The sequence below is a fragment of the Protopterus annectens genome, chromosome 7.part0 (genome assembly GCF_019279795.1).
Source record: "Protopterus annectens isolate FY-2018-M chromosome 7.part0, PAN1.0, whole genome shotgun sequence".
Classification (NCBI taxonomy): Eukaryota; Metazoa; Chordata; order Ceratodontiformes; family Protopteridae; genus Protopterus; species Protopterus annectens.
The window spans coordinates 1,334,282,686-1,334,307,620 of record NC_056739.1 but is presented as its reverse complement, the minus strand read 5'-3'; positions in this window follow the sequence as shown (position 1 = coordinate 1,334,307,620).

The following is a 24,935-nucleotide window of genomic DNA, read 5'->3' as shown; positions in this document are numbered from 1 at the left end:
TATCAAATAAATCTGGATGTACTGACAAAAGAAACTATTGCCCTAGAAAAGGATATCAAAAGTGATTTAAATTACCACAGATATGAATATGAGTTTGACAGAACACTTACAAGCATTGCTCAACAAATGGCAAAATTGAAAACTGTTAAAATCAAAAAACTTAACAGAGATTTGAAAGCCTATAGGGAGGGGGTTGCTTTTCCAAAACCACCAAGTATACAAAATAAAAACAAAAACGGGAAATCAAAGAATTACCCTCAGTTTAACAAATCCTATGACTCAGGAAGACGTAACCTAAGGGACAATGATCAGAACCATGTTGAGGATGTGCAAAATCTGGACTTGGACTTTGAGGTTGGTGGAAGTAAGACAGGACGAAGACGTCCAAGAAGGAACTTTTAATAACAGAGGGGATAACACAGATTGGGATGTAGCAGAACATTACCAACAGCCCCAACAACAACAACAAAAAAACTACAAGGGGGGGAGGGGGGCAACTTGGAGACCACAACCAGAGAACGGACAGAGGAGACAGTACAACACCAGGAGTATGAACAAACAGTGGGATTGACATTATTAGAAACTATAACAAATGAAACTGGGGATTTTTCGATATACAATTACACTGGATGTTACATAGATAAAAATTTAGTTTAACTTTTTGCTAAGGGATTAACCTTTGTACCAACAAAGGGTTGTAACATAGTAGAACTTCTTATCGATTTCAAGCTATTTATGCGGAAATTGAATTTGAATATGATGTTTGGTAGTACTAATAACAACATTATGAATGAACTACATGTGGCTAGCAGCTTCAATCCTCCACAGAATGTATTACTATGTATGTATGAACACTTATGTGAAAACGATTTCAGGAACATAGTAAGAAAACATAAAAGAAATCAAAACACCAACATCACGAGAGAAGAAAATAGCCTACTTCTTTCCCTTAGAAGTCTACCAATAAGACTGATGAAACCTGATAAAGGTGGAGGCCTTGCTGTAGTATACAACGTAGACTATTCCAGTTCAATGCTAGCGTTACTAGAGAAGGATACTTATGAAAATTCAAGTAGAAACGAACTAAATCAAGCCCATCATAATGTAAGATCAATAATTAATGATTTATATCTAGAAGGATTAATCAGTGTAGAACAAAATCATTACTTAACTATCTCAGCTCCAAGGATACCGAAAATTTTCGGCATCCCTAAACTCCACAAAAATCTGAGGAACCCACCTTTTCGTACCTTGGTAGATGCAAGTCAGTCCATAACATACCCATGTGCTAAATTTGTAGATGCACTTCTGAAGAAATATGTGGGAACCCAAGAACAAATATTAAAAGATTCTTGGTCCTTTTTGGGGTACTTGCAAAACACACCATTTGATCCACTACTTAACTTTTTGATTATAGACATTTGTGATTTGTATACTTGTATACCACAAGATTTGGGGACCAAATGGGTAGTGGAGTTTATTAAATCAAAAGGAGCTACACAAAATGAATGGAGGATAGTAGAGAAATTATTGGATTGTATACTTAAAAATAATTTTGTTTCATTTGAAGATAGGTTGTTCGTACAAAAGTCCGGTGTAGCAATGGGGTCTCCAGTGGGGGGCAGTTTTGCAAACCTGGTACTAGCACAATGGGAAACCATGTATGTACTAAACCAACCTTGGAGTTCTAACATTTATATGTACAAGAGGTTTCTAGATGATATTTTCATCCTAATCAAAGGGGAGGAAAAGGAAGCAATAGAGTTAGTTGACCAACTTACAGCCACCACAACTTTCCTGAGGTTTACAATGAAATTCAATACAATGAAGGTAAACTTTTTGGACATTGAGTTAACTAAAACCCCACATGGTTATGTATCAAAAATACATAGAAAGGAAACGTTTTCAAACACATACCTCCACTTTTCCAGCCAACACCCCCTTCACCAAAAGAAATCTGTGGTGAAGGGGCAACTCGTAAGGGCGGCTCGGATGATCACCTTAGACCATGACTTTGAAAGAGAATGTGATAATTTACATCTAATGTTCTTACATAGAGGCTACCCAACCAGTTTTTTGGAGGGGATTTTTAAAGAAGTCATTGGAAAAAGGGAGAGAGGTACTTATAAAGCAATTTTAACCACCGGATTCCAACAGCAGGATGCTGTTGGTGGGGGTAACTTTGAACTGGCGGAGATTAATACAGAAAACTATCCTGGACTAGAAGTAGAGGTTGGAACCACAGGAGATAACAATAACAAAAAATACAATACTGCATTTATCTTTACATACTGTCCAGAAGCAAGTCAGATTTGTCATGCAGTTAAAAAATATTGGTCTAGTTTGTCACTAGACAGGGAATTAGGAAAAATCTTAAAGGATGGACCCGTTATTATATATAGGAGGGGAAAGAACTTGAAACAATTGTTAGAATGTAAAGTACACACCTCAAAAGGAAAGAGTGGTACTAGGAAGTGTGGCTCATGTAGGTATTGCAGCTATATAACGTCTGGAAGTACATTTAGTATCAACAAAGGAACATATTCCATAAAAGGCAACTACAGTTGTAACAGCAAGAGAGTTGTGTACTTGGCCCAATGCGATAAGTGTCCGTCATTTTATGTAGGAAAAACGGACAGGCGCCTTAGGGATCGAATTTATGAGCACACTTACGCTATTAGGAAAAACAAAGAAGAAAACGCTCTAGCAAGACACTGTAGTATTAACGTAGGACACACCTTTAAATTTATGGTCATAGACCAAGTACAGATAAACCCGTTGAATTTAATAAATGAGAACATGCTGAGGTTGCACCTTGAAAAGAAAGAGTTGGAATGGCAACTCCGTTTAACACCTTGCAGGGACCCAGGGTTAAACGAGATCTGTTCAATCACGTGTATACTAAAATTAAAAAGTTTACTTAGGTAATTTAATACCATACTAAATAACACATGAGAATAGTATTAATACCTTTAAGGTTATAGTATACTTTCAGGTCAATCAAATATTAATGTAAAGACATGTCAAACCATATACTAGTCACTGAATGGTAAGTGAATTAAGTAGGTGACTTGTAGAAATTTTTACTAACCTAAGGTAAAACAAAATCCAACAAACAACTGTGGATTTTAGGTCTGTTGTCAAAAAAAGCCTTGTGAACATAACTTATTGTTATCCAATACCTGTTATTAGGTTGGTCTTCTTGTCCTAGATGTTGCTTATGACATAGATTTTACAGTAATAATATGATATAACATTATTACATAAACATAACACAATGTCTAAAATTTTAAACTTTAAAATAAATGATGTTTTTATAGTTTAACACACATTAAATATACAAACACACATATAAAAACATGTTCAATTTTAAAAACATATGGTTTTATTTGATATTTTATTATATAACTTCAGTACTTGAAACAGTACTTATTAATAAGAATTGGGTAGTGTACACTAAATTGATAACGATACTTTAGGAAGATGTAAACTTATACACATTTAAAAGACTTTTGTATGTATATATTGGTTTACATTGTATAGAGACTTTGTTGGGAAACAAATTTAAATTACATAGGTTTTTAAACAAATTACAACGAAGGGATGCTTGCCCTTTTAATGTTTCAGATGACATCATTACAATGTAACATTTAAATGTGTACTGGCGCGAAAGCCAGTGGTTGTCTGATGAAGTTTGGACATTGTTTCAAACGAAAAACGCTTTGAGCGTTTCACGTTATTTGCTTGTGGAATAAAGTGCATTTTAAAACACTAGTGCAGCTTATTGTCGGATTTCGGCTTGCTGACTGTTTTGCGCTTGTGGATTCAGGTTGAAGGAGCCTGTCGTTCGTGGTTGGAGCCTGTTCCCTTCTTCTTTGTAGTACGGAGTTTGTTTTCTTGGCTACAGTTCTTAATGTAGTACTTTGTTTAGTATACAAGTACTTTACCTATATAAAAATGCTTTAGGAGCAAGTGCTGAGCTATTGAGATAGAGAATAGACTGTTTAGATTGCAAGTAGAGAAGTTCTAAGGGAAAAATTGAAGAGCAGACTTTACAGAGCCAGAAATAGTTTAACCTTGTTTAACGGCTGCCCGATGGTGCTCTATGGGCAACTCAGCTAAATCACGCAAAAGCGTGCTAAAGTGGGCTTTATAGCAGGGGGTTGAAAAGACCTAGGAATTGACCCAAAATGGCCAATAGACTACAAGTTTCTGGCTGGAACCACTGCTCTAGAGACAAATAGGCTGCTCAGTGCTCCCCACTCCCACTGGTGAACAAAGAAGCTTCCCTTTATCCAAATAAGGATATGGAATAGCACAGGAACCAAGCCAAAGCCCAGAGATCAGCAAACTCTGAAGACTGGACTATTCTAGTTCAGTAAGGCGGAAAAACAAGATTTTTTTTTTTTTCTGCATAAAACAGAGGGAAAACAGACAGTAAATGCTATAAATGCTTTTAAACTGCTAGCGCACTTGAGTGTGTTAGCCTACAGGTAAAATTAAGCAACAAATAACTTTTTAAAAGTGCAAAACAGTTAATCAACACAAAAACAGTTTAAATAGAATGCAGAGCTGTATAAACAGGCGAAAATGCAGTCGCTATGCAGTAAATAATCAAAATGCCAGAAACAGATACTTAAATCAGGAAAAAGTCACTCTTTTGCTTTCTGCTGCTTGTAGAACTCTGCAGGACACCACGAGGAGCTGTGCTGAGTTGAATACAAGCGGCGCTAAAGCGGGCTTTATTACAGGGGCTGAAAAGAGCTAGGAATTGACCCAAAATGGCCAATAGACTACAAGTTTCTGGCTGGAACCACTCCTCTAGGGACAAACAGGCGCTCAGTGATCCCCACTCCCACTGGTGAACAAAGACGTTTCCTTTTATCCAAATAAGGATATGGAATAGCACAGGAACCAAGACAAAGCCCAGAGGTCAGCAAACTCTGAAGACTGGACTATTCTAGTTCAGTAAGGCGGAAAACAAGATTTTTGTTTTTTTGTTTTCTTTTTGCAGAAAACAGAAGAAAAACAGACAGTAAATGCTATAAATGCTTTTAAGCGGCTAGCACTTGAGTGTGTTAGCCTACAAGTAAAATTAAGCAACAAATAACTTTTTTAAAAGTGCAAAACAGTTAATCAACACAAAAACAGTTTAAATAGAATGCAGAGCTGTATAAACAGGCGAAAAAGCAGTCGCTAAGCAGTAAATAATCAAAAAGCCAGAAAAAAATACTTAAATCAGGAAAAAGTCACTCTTTTGCTCTCTGCTGCTTGTAGAACTCTGCAGTACACCACGAGGAGCTGTGCTGAGTTGAATACAAGCGAAAAAGCGCGCTAAAGCGGACTTTATTACAGGGGGCTGAAAAGAGCTAGGAATTGACCCAAAATGGCCAATAGACTACAAGTTTCTGGCTGGAACCACTCCTCTGTCATTCAGACCCCACAACAGTGCAACTGAATGAAATTGCGTTACTTCGAACTCAATGCGCATACAGCATGTACTGATATTAATACAATGATAACACATATACTAAAGCTAATCCAAAAATAACAACAGTAAAACAATTATGCAGTGCAGTAAGAAGTACAGTGATACCCACCAAGACTATTCCACTTACATGTCTTTGTCAGTACCCAAAATACTGCACAGATAATATATCAAAATCAGACCGATTTCAAATTCCACGGAATGCTAACTTAGCATATTGCATAAAATGTTAACTTGGCATTGTTAATGTTGCACATAAGGTATAAGGCTGTACTTTCATAGAGTTAATGCATATGTCTGTGAATTACTTAAGCGTTGTAACTCCAGACCTCCTTGACCAGCTTGGTGTATGTTATTACTGGAGTTCAGAAGTCTGATGGCTTGTGGAAAAAAAGCTTCTATTAAATCTGGAAGTTTTGCAGCATAAGCTATGGTATCTCCCGCCTGAAGACAAACAGGAGAACTGTCTAAGGGTAGAGTGAGTGCAGTCTTTGACTGTTTTCATGGGTTTGCTGAGGCACCGAGCAGAGTGCATGTTCATAGGTAGGTACTAGGCTATCTGCCCGAGGGCATTTATAAGCCTAGCCAGAGTGTGTCGGCTTTCGCCGCCCCATTGATTAATTAACTTAGCCTCTGTCAAGCATAGCCAATGAAGTGATCCCAGGGGTGTATTTTCTGTTACCCATCCACTCGTCAAGGCTTCTCTTGAAGAGTGTTAGTGAGGGGCTCTGCCTAATGTAGTTGGGAATTTTGTTCCAAAGCATGGGGAGTCTCTGTGACAGGAATATCCCTCCAGCATGTTCTATTTATTGTTGTGGCGAGGTTCAGCTCACTAGAGCACGTGGCTCGCAGTGACTTGGATTTCTTTAGGTGTAGCATGTCCATCAATTCTGAGTTGGACATGGCTTTGTAAGTCAGGCAGAGATCACCTCTGAGTAAGCGATATGTCACTGAGTACAGCCGGAGTTTTTTCAGTCGGGCTGCATAGGACATATGTTTGAGGCCAGTAATCCTTTTGGTGAGGTGCTTTTGTGGTCTTTCCAGCTGTTGGAAGTGTCTTGTGAGGTACATCCCAAATGGGGCATAGTACTCTATGATGGGTCTGATGAGTGACGAGTAGAGGGGCACTATAACCTCTTTATTTCTAGATGCGAACCCCTTAGTAATTAGATGGGCCACATAGAAGGATTTCCTAACTACTTTGGCAATATGATTGTCAAAGGAGAGATTACTATCTACCTGGATCCCCATATCTCTTATTACCGCTTCTTTATTAAGGGGGGCTGCTGCCTATGTGGTAATTTGTGAGTGTTTTGTTTTTCCCAAACGGGATGACTATGCATTTCTTGGCAATTAGCTTGAGGCCATGACTTTGATACCAGGTGTCTGTCTCAGTAAGGCCTTTTTGAAGGATGTCTGTGTCAGCCGGAGAGTTAGTTATGGCTCCCAGTTTGCAGTCATTGGCGAACTTGGTTAGCCATAGTCCTCCTGTGTTTGCCTGTACTTCTGAAAAATATATGCCGAAAAGTAGGGGTCCCAGAACCGAGCCTTGCGGGACACCACTTGTGACTGGTTTAGAGCTGGACCTGGAACCCGCTATTCTTACCGTGTGAGTTCTGTCTGTAAGCCAGTTGGCAACCCATCTTGTGACATAGGGGTTTATGTTCAGTCTGGTGAGTTTTTCTATAGTACCCGAGTGAGGAATGATGTTGAACGCCTTGGCAAGATCAAGGTAGGCTGTGTGAACCACCATTCCCTCGTCTATGGCCTTGGTGACTGTCTCGAAGAAGTCAACCAGGTTTAGTAGGCATGATCTGCCCTTAACAAAGCCGAACTGGGTCGGGTCAAGTGTTTGGAGGTTCCCAATGTCTTTGTTAATGAGTTCCATGATGATGCACTCCATAGCCTTGCAGACCAGGCTAGTCAGGCTTATGGGGCAATAGTTACCAGGGTCAGTTATGGCCCCTCTTTTGTGGAGTGGAATAACCATTGCTGTGCGCCATTCTATGGGCACGTAGCCTGTGGAGAAGCTGAGGTTGAACAGTGTGTTTAGGTGGGGGGTTAGTTCGTTTTGTAGTTCTTGGAAGACGCAGCCTGGTACACCATCTGGCCCCATTGATGCTGTTTTCACCTGTGCTTCTGTGATTTCCGGGACACTACACTTTTCCGGTATTGTTGTGGGCCCTTTTGAAGGTGAGAGGGAGGTGAAGTTTGCACTGAATCTATCTGCCAGGATGTTGGCAATATCAGTAGGTTCAGTATATTTTGTGATATTTTGCACTAGCTCAGAGCATATCTGTGATTTGCCACTTAGATTCTTGACATAGCTAAAGAAGGCTTTGTGGTTTTCTTTCGAATGCTTGGCTATTTTTCTTTCGAAGTTAACCTTGGATGATTTTATGAGGGACCTTAGTTTCTTACTGATACTGATCAGGGATGTCTGTCCTTCCTGGGATTTGCTTTTTTTCTGAACTAGTTTCCTCCTTTTGTTGTATAACCTGTTTAAGGCAGAGGTCCACCAGACTGGTTTCCTTCTCTTAGGGGAGTGAGTCTTGGTTTTGCTAGGGATGACACGATCCATGCATCCTTGTAGTTGCTCAAAGAGTGCAATTGTAAAGGATTCTGCATCTTGGGCAGTGTTATCCTTTAGCGTGGGAGCTGTGAAACTTAAGTAAGGTGAAGTTTGCTTTAGAAAAGTTTTTCACTGTGGTTTCCTTGGTTGGGGGTGGTAGTGAGGTGTGGACATCCAGGGTGATTAGTTTATGGTCTGATCTAACCAGTGACGGGTTGACCTCTGGTACGTAACACCTATCGCCCATGTTGGTGATGACCAGGTCCAATATGTTGTGGCCTCTGGTAGGGGAGTTTACCAGCTGATCCAGTGCATTTAAGTTGATAAATTCCAGGAAGCGCTGAGCCTCAGAGTTTGTACTTAATTAGTTTTCCCAGTTAATTTTAGGGTAATTGAAATCTCCCAATATCAGGGTGTTCGGTAGGATGTTTATGTTTTCCAGTGTCTCCAGAAAGGTGGAGTGGTGGTCCTGGGTCATGGAGGGTGATCTGTAGCAGGCCACAATTTGCATTGCAGATTTGCCCTATGTTAGCTGCACATGGATGATCTCAGAGGTATCATGCTGTGCCACTAACCTGGAGGTATGGGTATCCTTGATGAATATGGATACACCCCCTCCTTTTGTGTTTCAGTCTGTGCTCTGTGGCCGAAATGTGTGGTATGAGTTATAGTCCAGTAGTGCTGGAGTGCTCTCTGGAGCCTTGAACCAGGTTTAAGTTACTGCGCAGATGTTGACGTTCTCCATATTTAGGAGTGCTTTGAGCGCATGCATTTTGAGATTTAAACTCCTGGCATTGAGTAGCATAACCCTCATTTTTTTACTTGTGCTGTTTACGGAGGTGGGTTTGAATTTTGAGCCTTGCCTAAAAAAGGCACTATGGGGCAGCAAGAGCCTTGGCCAGTATTCAAAAGCCAAGGGGTGACAGGTGCAAGCCGTCTCTTGTGAAGCAAAGCGGCTTGTCGAGCATGTCATCACAGGCTGACAGACACTGGATCCGCTTTGAATGACACCAGAAGCTTAGCCAATTGTTGAAATTGATCATTTTTTCTTTATACTGAGGTATCAGTCTTGGTGAGGGCAGGATGCTACTCAGAGTCAGGGTCATACCCGCCTGAGTTACATGATCAGAGAACTCTTCCATGTCACTTTTCATGTAGTACAGGGAGGTATGTCTCAGGTCATTCACACCAACATGAACAGTAACAGAGTCATATTTGTACTTGTTCTGGAGTGACCTGAGTGCTTGTGTTATGTGGCGGATTCTGGCTCCCGACAGGCAGCTAACAGTAACCTTCTCCTTGTCCAGCCTAGTGAGTGGGGCGTTAGTGTGCCTGACTATTGAGTCACCTGTTACTAGTGTGTTAGGTATGTTGTTTTGCCTTAAGGACTATGGTTGTGCGGCACATTGATTTTGTGTTTTGTGTTGTCTGGTTTGTGACGGGAGGTGCAGGTTTTGTGGGTGTCTGCTTTGGAACTCTCTGATGCTTTTGCAGGTTTTTATTTAGAGCCTCCGAGTATGATTTTGTGTCTTTATGTGTATTTTCTGCCAGTGCTAGTTTAGTAGGTCTATGTGAGGCTGGAGGTGTGGTGCAAGTGTTAACCTTTTCCTCATGACTGTCTGTTCCAGTCTTGGGTGGAGAGACCTTAGCCTCCAGTTTGGCTGTATAATTGCATCTCTCGCATATGTTAATGTTTTGTGGTAGGAGGAGAGGGCTGTCTGTGTACATGAGGCAGTTGTAACATTGCTTCAGGATACCCAGATTCACCAGCTGGAATGGAGAGTACACCTGAAGTTGCCCTTTGGTCATGCCTGAAAAGTAGGGTGAGCTGCTTAGTCGCTTGGTTGGTGAAGGGTGGATAAAGAGCTGTGCCCTGCTGGGCAGTCAAGTGTCTGGGTATATTAGTGATTGCTAGTAGGTCTGAGCAAGTGCTGGACTGTAGGATGCTTTTTGAGTGCTTAGGTTGAGAGTTAGACTAGTTTCAAGTGAAAAACTGAAGAGGAGACTTAGTGGAGCCGGGAATAATTTAACCCTAGCTAACTGGTGCTGCCCGGTGCAGAAAACTGTGCAAATGTGTTTTTTAAACTACTAACTTCTGGGCTGGAACCATTCCTCCAGGAACAGATGGCTGCTCAACGTTCCCCTCTCTCACATGTGAACAGAGAAACTTCCCTCTATCCAAGTAAGGTATGGGCAACTCAGAAACTTGTAACACAGCCCTGAATTCAGCAGTAGCCTGAAAACTGGACCATACTAGCTTAGAAAGGCGGGAAGCAAGAAATATTTTTTTTTTCTTTTGAAAAGATAAGGTCCTGGATAGATGGGAGCGTGAACGTGATAATTCTCTCCACCACTTTCACCACTCTCTGGAGAGATTTATGATCTGAAACTGCACAGTTTCCATACCAGCCCGAGAGATTACTAGTCAGGATGCTTTTGATGGTACCCCTGTAGAAGGTTGTGAGAACTGAAGGTGGTAATTTTGCTCTCCTCAACCTTCTTAGAAATTGTAGAACTTGTTGAGCCTTCTTGACAATGTGATTAGTGTTCATTGACCAAGACAAGTCTTCAGCAATATGCACCTACAGGAACTTGGTGTTCTTCATCTTTTCCACTGTTTCTCCTTTGATTGTGAGTGGAGAATGAGCCTTGCATCTCTTCCTGAAATCTACTATTATCTCCTTTGTTTTATTCATATTGAGAGCCAGGTGGTTGTTGTCACACCAGACAATCAGTTGGTTCACCTCCTCTCTGCAGGCTTTTTCATCACCATTGCTGATGGAACCCACCACTGTAGTATCATCCACAAACTTAATAATGTGGTTTGTGTTGTACCTAGCGATGCAGTCATGTGCCAGCATGGTGAACAGCAGGGGACTCTGAACACATCCTTGAGGTACTGCAGTGTTCAGTGTGATGCTCATCGAGGTGTTGTTGCCTACGCATACCTTTAGTGGTCTGTCAATAACAAAGTCCAGAGTCCAGCTACAGTTAACCAGGTCCAGAGCTGCTGTTTGTGTATCTATCCACTTTCCACATACCTCTCAAGCTCTTACCACAAGAAATCTGGGCAAAGCCAAAAGTAGTGGGGGGCGGCAACGGCCCAACATTAGGGACACATTTTAAATGTTGCTCTTATAAACTTAGAAAGTTGCTAGAGTAAAATATTTTGTGTTACCACACATTTTCTGAGAGATGTGAAGTATGAAATGCAAATCCCTGCCTTTATTTAGGGAATCCAATTCTCACTGATTTGCTAGAAAACTACAAAGTTGATGAGAAACAAACCAAAAATGTGAGACAAAAATCTGGACATTCTGTGTAAATCTGTACAGTTGAGAGCTATGACTGCCCACTGTTTTGATGATTTTTTTTAAATAAATGAATGAGGTTAAAGAGGAAAGGTTTTCCTTTGACAAAGCCAAATTGAATTAAGGACAAGGTTTAAGTTGTTGGGCAGAATGCACTGAATCTAGCTAGCAGAACTCAAGGGTAGCATTAAAGTTTGTGGAGATCATAAACAGCTATGTGGAACCAATATTGTTATCGGTGGGTGATAAAAAAAAAGTGGAAGCTACAGTGTAATTAATGGCTAACCTTGGTTACCTATTGTATATGTTGTTATAGAAATGTCATTTCCTTGATATTATTAATTATTAAATTCTTGAATAAATGGTTGCATGCTTACCAAGCGTGATTCTGTGTGGCATATGATATCCCTCACTTGCACATTTTCAGCATATTGTACAGTGTAAAATAAGTGACTGTTTGTATCAGGAAGTCTGTTCAGTTTTCATTTATAAACTCTCTCAGTAGTTCAGTTAGATATCCTTGAGTTTGATAGTATAAAAAGACATCTTTGTGCAGGATTCATTCTCTGTCAAGGATATATATGCACCTGGCCTTGCTAAAGAGGTCACAGACAAAGGTGTGAACATCCAGCTGTGTAGCTTCACACCTAAGTGCTTGTGGTAGAATGACTTGGAAAATATAGGCTAAGACTGACAGAAAGGCTGACTCAGTCTTTACTAAAATGTTTGAGTTGTGCATAAATTCCTAAATCAGACTGGAATGAGACTAGAAGGATATGTTTCCACACAGAATGAATGACTGAATGAACAAGTGAGTGAATAAATGAATAAACAGAGCGCTTATCCTTTGAAACTTTCATAAGTATTGCTACATTAAAAAAGTGAATTATTTTGTAAAATGGGTGCAAAAAGCAAAGAGCATGCTTGGCTGCCCAGAGTATATAAAATCTGCATCATATTTTTTTTAAACAATTGTGGTCTCTGTCCTCATTGCAAGAGCACAGACATTACGGTAGACTTGGAATTTTTAAATTTAAACAGGCTTGGTGCCCTCTGCCAAAATAAAATAATAAAATGAAAAACACGACTAAACTTGATAAGGAATTACACTGATGTGTTTTTACAGCTTGTTTGTGAAGTATATTAACCATGATGGCAAGATATACAATCCAGCATTATTTAAGATAATCTGCTTTCATTCCTTTATTTTGTAATACTGCAGACAGAACAGAGTATTGAGAATGTTTTGACTTCAGTTGTAGATTTATTTATTTATTGTATTTGCTTACTGGAAAAATCCACTGGGCCCGGGGAGAAAAGCACAAGAACATAGATACAGAAAAAAATAAACATTAATTGGTGCAGAAGTAGAAATAGTGTTACAGATAGTAAATACAGTAACATATACAGAATATATACATAAAAGCAGGAATCTAGTTTGTTTGATTACAGTAATATATACAGAAAACGGTTTACCTTTAAAACCTCGAATCACAGTTGTTCGAGTGCTCATATGAGCGACTCGAAACCACGCAAATGTAAATGTCGACAGTTCTTAATGTTCAAAAAACAGCAAATCGAAAAGCAGATTTGCTGTTTTTCAAACATTAATATCGAACAAAAAAAAACAAAGTGTAAAGCAGGGGGGCAAGCCCCCCTGCACCCCCTATGTGGGGGCTGCCCCCCCCACTTTATTATTTTAACTCCGAGATCGCACTACAGTGGGGAAAGGAACAATTTCCCGATATCCACTATAGTGCAATCCGCCCCAGAATGTCAAATGTGCAACGAGCGAATCTCATTGTGCATTCGCTCATTGCACATTCGAACCTTTTTCCGTTCAGCATTTGCAAATCTTGCAGACTGCCTTTCACACAATTGCAATTCACCTGTGTGCAATACGCACATCTAAAGGTAAACGACAGAAAATATACATTAAACCAGAATTCAATGAATTCAATAAGAGAGTATAAACAGAGATATATTAATCAGTATTGTTGTACCAGTATTAACAAGTGAAGATAAAAATAAAAAATAAATATGGAGACAGTATTATCAGTCACTAGTAGCAAAAGACATAGGAGTTTAGTAATCATATAAGGAGAGTGAAGAGGTTAGGTTACAGAGCAGGAACATAGCCAGGAAGAGTTGAGATGATTTTTCAGCGTTTGTTTGAAGGTGGCGGTGCTGCCTGTGTTTCTTATAGAAGGTGGAAGTGAGTTCCAAAGTTTGGTGATGATGAAGGAATAAAGGAGTTGCCCAGCAGGTAAGGTGGGCTTATCTAATTTTAGAAGTAGATGATTTTCAGATCTTAGATGCCTGCTGAGATGGTATTTGGCAAGTAGAGTTGAGAGAGCAGGACAGTCTGTAGATTATTTTGTGCACTGTAGTTAGTTGGGTGAATGAGAGATGGTGGGGGAGTTCCAGCCACCCTAATTGTTTCAGTGACTTACAGTGGTGGGATGAGAATTTGGCCTTGGTGGCAAATTTTACTATTCTGTTGTAACACGTATCAAGTTTGGATTTTGTAGAATTTTGGATATTAGTGAGGAGAGGGGCACCGTAAAGGAGAGAGGGTAATGAATAGGTAGTTGCAAGAGTTTGTCTTGTAGAGAGGCTAAGAAAGTGTTGGTGCCTGTGGAGCATACCGAGCTTTTGGTGTGTTTTTTTTTTATGTTATTGTTTATGTGTTGGCCAAAGTTAAGGTTTTCGTGTATAATAATGCCTAGTAATTTAGTGTGTGGGACAACTTATGTAGTGATATTGTCTTGGGCTTGTATAGTGAAGATTTTTTTATCAAACGGAGTGGTTTTCCTTGGGGTAAAAAATACTAGTTTAGTTTTTTTTTGGATTTAAGGCAAGATGATTGTTAAGCATCCAAGATTCAGTAGAGGTGAAGGCATTCTGGGTAATTTGCCGGTGTTCAGAGCTGGAATTTGCAGTGCATGTTATTGTAGAGTCATTAGCATACTGGATTACTGAGCACTGTGGAAGAGTGAAGTGAAAGTTGTTAATAAAGATGCTAAATAAGAGAGGGCCAAATATGGAGCCTTGGGATACGCCTGTGGAAATACTGAGGAATGGAGAGTAAGATTGTTGTTATTTGTTGGATTGCTGCCTATTAGAGAGATAGCTGTTGAATCATTGGAGGGTAGGGGGAGAAGTGTGGAAGGTGGATACTTTAGCGAGGAGGATAGTGTGGGAAATGGTTTTAAAAGATTTGGAGAGGTCGAGGAAAAGTGAAGCAGTTATTTTACCAGAATCCTATGCCTGGTTAACTGTATCAAGGAAGAATAGGAGGGCAGTAGTGGTGCTGTGTCCTGGTCTGAAACCATGCTGAGTGGGTGATAAAATCTGACTTTCAAGCAGGTGGTTGAGGAGTTGGAGATGGATGCATTTTTCCAATATTTTAGAGAGGGATGAGAGAATTGCTATGGGTTGAAAGTTTGTGGTGTCTGTGTTGGTGCCACCTTTGTGTAAGGGGAGAATGAATGCTTTTTTCCAGATGTCTGGGACAATGGATTCTTTAATTGATCTGTTAATGAGTATGCTGATGGGATAAGCTATAGAGTTTGCAGCTAGCTGCAGGAAGTGTGGGAGTAGTTTGTCAGGGACCAGAATACAGGGTTTTAGCTTAAGCAAAAGTTTTTTTATTGTGGTGTTGGGTATGGGGGAGAATTTTGGGTTGGAGTCGAGGATTGTTTTCTGGGATGATTTGGTCATCAGCTGTTTTATTGGTGGTAGTGGTGGTAACTGTAGGAACGGTGGCGGTTAGGTTAGCTATGGTGTCATTGAAGTAGGAATTGAAGAGGGTGGCAAGCTTGGTAGGGATTTTGTGGGTCGGGGAATTGGTTGCTTTGAGAGCCTGGGTGTAATAGTTGGCTGATGGATGACCAGAATTTTTTGGGATTATTTTTATGTTGGGTTTGTAGATGGAAGTCATAGGCTTTTTTATCAGTGGTTATTAAACGTTTTACCTGGTTACGGAGTTGCATGTAATCTAGTAGAGTTGAGGGGTCTTTGTTTTTCTGCCATGATTTCCAGATTTTATCTCTTGTGGACATTACGTCTTTGGTGGATTTTGACAGCCAGCTTGCATGGTTATGTTTTATTCGTTTTTTGGCAGGTGTGTGCTTGCCTATTTAGGATGTCTAGAAATGTTGAGTTAAAGAATTCAACAGCCTCATTAATTGGTAGGGATTTGAGGGGTTCACAGTTTACTTTCGTTAAGGTTTCATTAAATATGGATGATGTGAACTTAGCAAAATTTCTGATTGATTTGTATTGATGTTAACCTGGGGTTGGAGTAGTTTTGCATACAATATATGCTGGGTGGTGGTCACTAATGGTATTAGGTAGTATGCCTTCAATAATGACATTGAAAGGGTGAGACACTAATATAATTGCAAATAAAGTATGTGAGTTATTTTACAGTGGTAAAAAGCATTCAAAAACGTGAAGTAAGTAACAAAAAAGTGTTTCCTTCTTTTATAAATATGTCCAGGGATTCATACAGGTATCACGAGGTGTGCACCTCTAGTAACTTTTCTGAATAAATAGACAGCAAAAGCACTGTGGTAGGACTGTCTGTGACTTCAGAAATGTTATCTCAATGGGTACACTTCATGGTAATCTTTATGAATCCACTCTGTGATGTTTTTGGATTAGGAAATAATTTACCTCAGAATTTGCAATTTCTTGTAGATTTATAGTGATTGCTTGCCTAGTATCAAACTAGGACCTTTAAGAACCTAGCCAAATAGCCTCTGAATTACTTTGTCATTCAGTATTGTTCACCACCTTTATCTTGAAGAGCTATGCAGGATAACTTAAGGGAGAGTTTAAGACTGTCCATTCATTTATCGGGATTAGCATTGAAAGTGGCCTTTATACTGATTTTTGACATGTAGATGGCATAACTCGCAACCCTGCCTCATTACTTTGACTACATTTAAGACTGGTCTTGATAATTGGGTGATTACTTAAATAGTCAGAAATTTACACTTATAGTTCTGCTCAGTTTGTGAGGTAAGTACATTTAAGTGCTTATCATGGGGGTAACAGTACTTTTAATTGTATCTGCTTTGGTATGTGTATGGCTAAGCATCTTGTGACTACCCATGATTGCTTGCCTAATATTCCACCAGTGTTTCTACTGGGAGTGTTCCTCATTTTAAGCCTTAAAAATTTTATGTTCAACATCAGAAGGATTTGAGTTATATTCACTTTTAAGACATTCTTAATGTTAATAACAGTGTTGTGAGTTTCCTAGTTGAAGTTGTTAACTAGTGTTCCACATTTTGCCTGTTTGTTCCACACTTTGAGAGGTAATATTCCACATTTTGGAAGCAGAAGGTGTAGAGCTCTGGTAGGGGGCCTTAATACACAGGTGTGGTTTGCTTTGAGTTAGGTACCTTTTTTAGCAAAGAGGTTTTATTTATTTCTTGATGTAAGTTGAGATAGTTGGTATGGGTGTTTCAGGATCCAGTGATTTTGCAGAGATACTCAAGTCTGAATAGGGCAGGCTCTTTCATGACTCAAAATGCAAGGCAAAGAGCTCACCATGAGGAAGATGATAGGACACTGAGAACAAGCTTAACTTATCCGGGTAACAAAAATATGAAACCACTGACCTTCTTAATTAAACATTTCTGAGATCTGTCAGGTTTAACAGCATGCTTACAAAGGTAAATTCAGTAATGGGCCTCTCTCTTTTTTAATTTCTCCAAGTCTTTTGGGTTTCTAATATCATGACGGGAATGGGCCCTGTTCCTAAGTCAAAGTATGATTAAAGTTCATGAAATAAGTATTGTTTCAATCTTTGATGTTAGGCAGAATGCTGTGCACAGCACCCGCAATGTGCCTCGTAATGACTCCTCCTGCAATTCATATGGAGTTACACGTATCAGTAACATATTTAAGTCCCGCAATGTACCTAGTAATGACTCCTCCTGCAATTCATATGGAGTTACATGTATCAGTAACATATTTAAGTCTCGCAATTTGCCTAGTAATGACTCCTCCTGCAATTCATATGGAGTTACATGTATCAGTAACATATTTAGGTATGAGTATAGCTTCTTTTTTATGAGATCCATTGCTCCTACTACTACTGGAACTGCCTGGGTGTCTTTCTTCCACATTGTCCTCATTTCTGCCTGCAAATCCTGGTATTTTATGAATTTGTGTATCTCTGTACGTAAGACACTGTCACTGGGTGTAGCAACTTCAATGACCAATGCTACTTTTGTCTTCTTTTCATAGACTACTATATTTGGTTTTCTAGCATCTGTTTTTTGAACTGTTGATAATGGATGATCCCATGTGATATAAACTTAATTTTCTATAATGCTTTGTGGCTCATATTTCCAGTGTTTTTCAGCTACTTCAGCATTATAATATTTGCACAATCCCCAGTGCAACAGGCTTGCCACATTATTATGCCTTTCAATATGCAGTCCTTCTGCCATTAGTGTATCATAATCACCAACAAGATGTGTGACTGTTTCCAATTCTGTTTTACAAAACCTACATTTGTCTGTTTCTCCCACATATTCAATGGACTTTGTAAACCAACATGTACGTAGTTCAGTATCTTAGGCCAATATTAATCTTTCGTCTTTTGTTTTGAATTCACCTCTCCTTAACCATTCCTGCATTTGATGCTGATCAACATGAGGTTGTTCCAAGAGTTTTCTATACTTGAAACTGTATTTATGCATTTTCCACAGTTCTTGCTTTCTCATCTGATCCTTCACTTTATATTCTTTCTTTTGTATTTTGGCACATTCATTTGCAGCCTGATTTTTATCTACTTCTGCTTTGATTTCCATTCCTTCTTGACACCAATATGCTTCTGCAAAACTAAGCAAGGAAGACATCTTAGACTTTTTCTCCTCATGTTTCAAAACTTTCACTACATTTGGGTCTTGTGAGGTCAGCAGATATGTATGCAGTTCCGCGATTGCAGATCTATACGTGAAATCAATTTTGAGGAGGCCCATATCTCCTTCAGAACAGGGAATATGTAATCTTGGTATGCACTGATTTTTATAAATCATTTGCTGAGCGTGAAGCATTTATTTATTTATTTATTTATTTATTTATTTATTTTTATTTATTTAGTTAACATTTGTTGACCGGGAAAGTCTGACTAGGTTCCACAGATCCTGTTTTCAGCGGAGGCCCGGGGAGAAATGCTCCAGAAGATACACACTTCATTGATTGATTACATTACAGGGACCATGAAACAGTAGCAAACCACTTCACAAGCATCCTCCTTGTTTTCCTGTCCAACTTATCCAACACCTTTTTGGGCCGGTCAATCACCCCAAAACTGTAAGTTAGGATAGGAAGAGCAAATTGGTTTATAGCTTGGACTTTGTTCCTAGATGTCGGTGCTCTTTTCAGTATTAATTTAAATCTTCTAAAATATTGCATACAAAGTTTTATTCACATTTGTTCATGTTTTATTGTTGATCCTTCATCAATTCCCAAATATTTTTACACTCCCTCTTGCTCAAGTTCTTTTATATCACATTCCTGTCCCAGACTGATGTTTTCTTGGTGCTGCAACTTTCCTGCTTTAAAGGTTGCTTTTGCACATTTATCAAGACCAAATGACATTCTTATATCATCTGAAAAAGTTTCGACCACTTGCAGTTGTGCTTTTTTATCTGATGAATTATACAGTTTTAAATCATCTACAATAATAATAAGAGAAGTCTTTATACTTTGTTGTTTTCTGTTTGCCAAATTGTAGCCATGACGTTATCTGTTTAGTAGATAAGTTAATGGGGTAAGGGCAAGACAAAATAGCTGTGACACAGTCACCCAGCAATGCCCCCTTTGAATTTTTATCCCTGGAATAATAATTTGTCCCTTATCATGGAGTAACTGCGAAGTGGTTTGCTACTGTTTCATGGTCCCTGTAATGTAATCAATCAATGTAGTGTGTATCTTATATTTTTTAAGCGCTCTTTTATCCCTGAATGTGGGATACTGTCAAATGTTTTTATTGTCTATCCATGCCATACTTAGATTCTTCCCCTTTTACAGTTCTCCATTATGACTTTAACAAATGAACCTTTGATCCATATGACTTTCTTTTTTTTACCCTTTTGTCCTATTGCCGTAATTGAGTTTTCTTCTAAAGGGCTGTAAACTCTTTCGGTATCAATTTCAGTGTATAGTTTATATGTCAACAGTCGGCAGGTATTGGTCTATAGTTTTTAGGATAGCTTGCAGGTTCACTCTAAGTAGGAGTATTGTTTTTCCTATTATTCACCAGGCTGGTGTTTGGTCAGGGTGTGCGTATAAATAGTTCTTACGGCTAAATCTTAATGTAAAGATGTTAACATTTTTAGTCATTAAGTACTGCATCTGGGCCTGGGGTTTTCCAATTAGGAGCTTTTCTTAGTTCTGTTTCAATCTCTCCGGCCATTACTTCATCCCATTTCATGTCCTCCACATTTGAACTTCTTATTCTTTCTTTACTTCTTTTGTCCATTTAGCATCTTTTTATGTTACACAGGATCTTCATAGATATTTCTTTACAACGTATCTATTTCTTTTTTTTTTGGTGATGTTTTATTTCCTTTTGTCTTGTTTCCCAATTCTATATAAAACTTTTTTAGGTTATCAGTAAATTGCTTGTTTTGTATATTTCCTTTATATTCATCTGCATGTCTTTTTCTGCCTGTGCTGACAATTTTAGTTTATTATTTGTGATAGTGCACAGTAGATCCTGATCTGTTCTGATACTGTACATTCCTTTTATCACATCTATCTTTATGGGTATTTTTGTTGATATATTCCCTGTTCTATACTCTTCTAACAGTCACACTTCTTGTCTTCGCAAAACTTCATTTGTCACAAAAAAGCAACTTTATTAGAAAGCAGAAACAATGTGTAAAATCCAAAAACGAAATAGCGCCTCAGCATACACCTTCAAGGTTCAAAAATTTTAAACACAGTAAAGCACTTAAATAGTTCATCAATTAGAATATTACTAAATAGAACAATAGAATGTACCAGAATGCATGGTGATGAGAGAGGTCTTCCTGGACCTAACCATACAGTGAGGGAGCCTTTTACCACAACAAGCAACTACAGAAGTTCTGCTGCAGAACACATAAGACATGAGCATGGAAAGTAGATACAGTGTCCTGCACATGGACACACTTTTTCCTGTATGCATTCCTGCCATTATCCATGATCCCCAGGGTTCTCACAAAATCAGGGCAGATAGAGATGGCACCTAGTGGCCCCCTTCTGGCCAAGACAGCACTGGTTCTCTCACTTCCTGACAGTCATTGAGGGAAGATTCTACTCCCTGCTGCAGAAAGTAACTCTCCTCATTCAAGTCAAAGGATTGGTCTTCTATCCTCACCTAGCCACCCTCTGGTCAACTGCATGGAGAACTGGGCTTTGACTACATCCTACCCCAATGATGTGCTTTCCATTCTAAGGGAAACAAGGAAACCCAATATCTGGAAATCATACCTGGCAAAAAGGAAAAGGTTTTCCACCTGGTGTCACAGCAGTAACACAAACTCTTCTCAGGCAGACATCAACTCAGTCTTGCAGTACCTGTAAGGCCTCCTTAGACAAGGACGTTCCTGGTCTAGCATTAAAGTATATTGGTCTGCTCTGTTAGTTTGCATGCACAGTGCTCCGCCTATCTTATCTCAGTCCCACATGGACATTTTTTCTAAAAGGGATGATTCACTTGATGCCACCCTAAAGGAACTCTGTTCTGGCATGGGATCTAAATTATGTTAACCTTCTGCTACTGCCTCTCTAAAAAGCCTCACTTTAAACACCACCTCTCTTATAGATGTTATATTAGCTAGGAGACTTTCTGAGCTGCAAGCCCTCATGGGTAAAGAACCTTTCATTATCTTCTACAGAGATAAGGTCACCCTCAGAACAAACCCATCCTTTATGCTAAGGTGGAATCAGAACCTAATTTAAACCAGGCTATCCACCTACCAGTCTTCTACCCAATTCCACAGAGCAGGGCAGAGCAAGTCCTCCACTCCCTGGATTTGCATACACAGATCAGACACTACCCAGACAGGGCAAAAAACCCTAACTGAGCAGAGCAGAGCAATTGCTGGTAGCTTTCATAGGGGGTTGTACAGGGCAAAACTGTCTCCAAACAGACCATTTCAAAATTGATAGCTAATTGCATTAAGTTCTTTTACTCACACCATGGAAAGAATTTACCTGTACATATTAAAGCCCACTCCACCAGACATGGGACAACTACCACTGCTTTCCTCAAAGACGTCCTCAGCCAGGCCACCCTAGTGGCAGCCACGTGGAACTCTGTATATGCCTTTACAGTATGCTAGAATAATCTAGACAATGGCTCCTGGGCTAAAGCAGCTTTCATTGCTGCCATGCTGCAAAATTGAAAGCTGCCATGTTGCAAAATTGTATTTCCTAAAGTCTTACAAATGACATACCACCTAACTTTTAGCTTTGGAAGTTCTCCCAAGAATTAATACTGCAATAGTTACTACAAAGAACGTAGTGCATTGTGCCTTACTTACCATAGTTTAAGATGTTTGAGTAGATCACTGTTGCAGTACGTACTCCCACCCTTCAACCCCTCTGTTTGCTGACTACTTGTCTACCCCTTTCTGGGTGCAAGGGGTAGAAGAAATTTTCTACAAATAGCCTTCTTATCTCCATCACCCCTTTCTGGCTCTTGCGTTTTTTCCTCCTTCTCACTTAAATTCAGACAAATTGGTATGCCGTGCTGTCCTCAGGCATCAGACTACTTGTTCACTGCTTAAAAAGACCGGAAGTTGGAACTGACAGACACCCTTCTTATACCCTGATATCCAGATGTCAGTCTTCAGATATCCTCCTGCTAGGGATGATGTAAAGACTGTGGACACCAGGCTGGTAGTGGGCTTTTGTATGACACCATCCCCTGTCTAACTGCTATGTTTTTTTCTCCTTCTTCCTTAAATTTAGACAAATGGGTAGGTCACTTTGTCCTCAGGAATAAGAATGTGCTCATTCACTGTTTATAAAGACCTGGTGTCTCAGTCTGACATCAGAGTTGTACACAGAAGGTGTCTTTTTTTGGAGCCAGGAGTGAGGAGGCTTGTATATTTGTTAGACAGCAGTTACTTGAAATACATGATTGTGGCCATTTGCAACTTCATCCCATTCTTGCACCTGCAGGATACACAAAAAGTGACTACCTTTTTTTCGGGGGTGCATATAGGGAGGCAGGCACCATTCCCATATATGATTGATGTTAACTACTAAGAAAACAGTAGACTAAACTTTACATTAAAAGAAAACTAAGTAACCGGTAAAACATGCAGCATGGCAAGTGTTCAAAAGAACCACCACAATATGATGCAAACACCAGTAAAAGTAAAACTCTTTTATTAAATAGTAGTAAAATACCAGACAAGTTTTATTTCTCCATCAACACTGACTAGAAACACTCGTCCAACCAGCAGATCTATTTTGGTCAGAGGTTCTGTCAACTATGAGGATTTTGTGGCAGTATAAGGGGACTTTTCATGTTTGGTGGGATATACTTGCTCAGTTAACCAACTCTTTGGACAAAAATGATTCAAGCAATAAAACATTGTCTGGTATTTTGTTACAATTAAAAGGAGTTTTATTTTTGTTGGCGTTCGCATCTCATTGTGGTGATTCTTTTGAATGCTTGCCATGTTTCACATTTTACTGGTTACTTAGTTTTCTTTTAATATGCTCGTACCTTCATTTGGTTACTTTGCTACTCTGGGCACCTCAATGACTGAACATTGAACCACTTTCTCTGACAACACTGACTGGAAACATGTGTCCATCCGGCGGATCTTGTATGGCCTGAGATTCTGTCAAATATGAGGATTTTATGGCAGTAAAAGGAGATCTTTCATGTTTGGTGGATTTATAACCATCTTTTGGACAAAATAATTCAAGCAATAAAATGGTATTTTATTGTTATTAAAGAGTTTTGCTTTTATTGGCGCTCACATCTTAATGTGGTAGTTCTTTTAAACTCTTGCCATGTTGCAAGTTTTACTAGTTACTTTATATATGTCTGTGCTTCCATAGTACACTTAATGACCAGTTTTATATTTGCAACTATTACATTTATATGCTGTTTTTACTACAGTATCTGGTACGTATTAGGAGTAAGACCCTCACCGTATCGCACTATATTATCACTTCTGAGGTATGTAAAATGTTCTTCCTTAGACTTGCTCCTTAAGACATATTTGAGTTATGGTGATATTTCATGATACAGAATCCCCACTCATGCCTTAGTCTTTAATTTTGGTTTGGTACTTTCTGAATAAATATAAATATATGGTTCCACTTCGAAAGCTTGAAAGGCCCGATTACCGAAAGTGATTTTTTTGAGACAACAACATTAAAACCTTGATTTCCCAAACATGAAGGTTTTATCAGGGCAAGTAAACACTTGCCCAGCATGAAGAAATATATCCTTTTCCGCACTGTAGTGCAATCCCAGAGTTGGTATATATAGTTGGGGGGAGGCATAGCCCCCATGTAGGTGGGTTTTACATACTGCGGTGTGTTTCCATGCAGTTTTGGGCAAGTGTTTACATAAAACTTACGTATTTGTGAAAACAAGATTTCTATGTTGTCGTCTCAAGAAAATCATGTTTGGTAATCTGGCCTTTTGAGCTTTCAAAGTAGATCCATATTGTTGTAAAGACAGCTACCTGCTGTTAGTAAATCTCCATTACCACCAGCAAGAAAAATTGGTGTAAGGAGAACTAGCAGTGAAATTATTGCCTTGAAGCACAGGTCTTTGTGGGGAATGGGAGCAAATCTGAAACATCTGCAGCCGTCCTGAACTGACACTGAGAATTACATCTGAAATTTTCACACATATCAAGAATTCCTGTGAGATACACCTGGCTTAGGATATCTACTTTGCCCCTCAGTCTTATGTCCAAGTTGCAACAGGAGTCCTACTGTGTTTAAATCGTTCTCATCCTACACTTTGCAGGCTCTGCAGAGTCAGAGAAACACAGGTTTAAAAATGAAGCCTGCTAAATTTTAAATGAGAGCTAACAGACTGCTTTCCTGTGTTTTGTATTCTGCATCTAGAGTGAATCCAAACACCGCAAAGCACATCCTGGATAGAAACACCACTAGAGAGCACCTTAGGTTTTCATTCATTCATTCTTTAATACCCACTTTATCCTATACAGGTCACAGGAGCGGTAGATCTTAGACCATAAGTTAAAGCAGGGCTTATCCTATAGTTATTTAAAACTACAGAGAAAAACTAGAATGAGTACAAATGACAAGGCATTAAAATGCCAGTTTTAATAAAATAAAAACTCTCATTGCGCCTCAACAGAGCCTTCTGAGGTGGGGGTTCCTACAAAAGATTGCAGTTAAATAGAAAAAAACAATCCACTGGGAGGGAAAAACAAGAATTAACTTCACTGTTCAGTCCTTTAGGTTTTATTGTAGCATACTTCCAAGTTAGAATGTTTTATTTATACAATGTAGTGTCTTATATTGATCTTCTGCAACAGTCCTG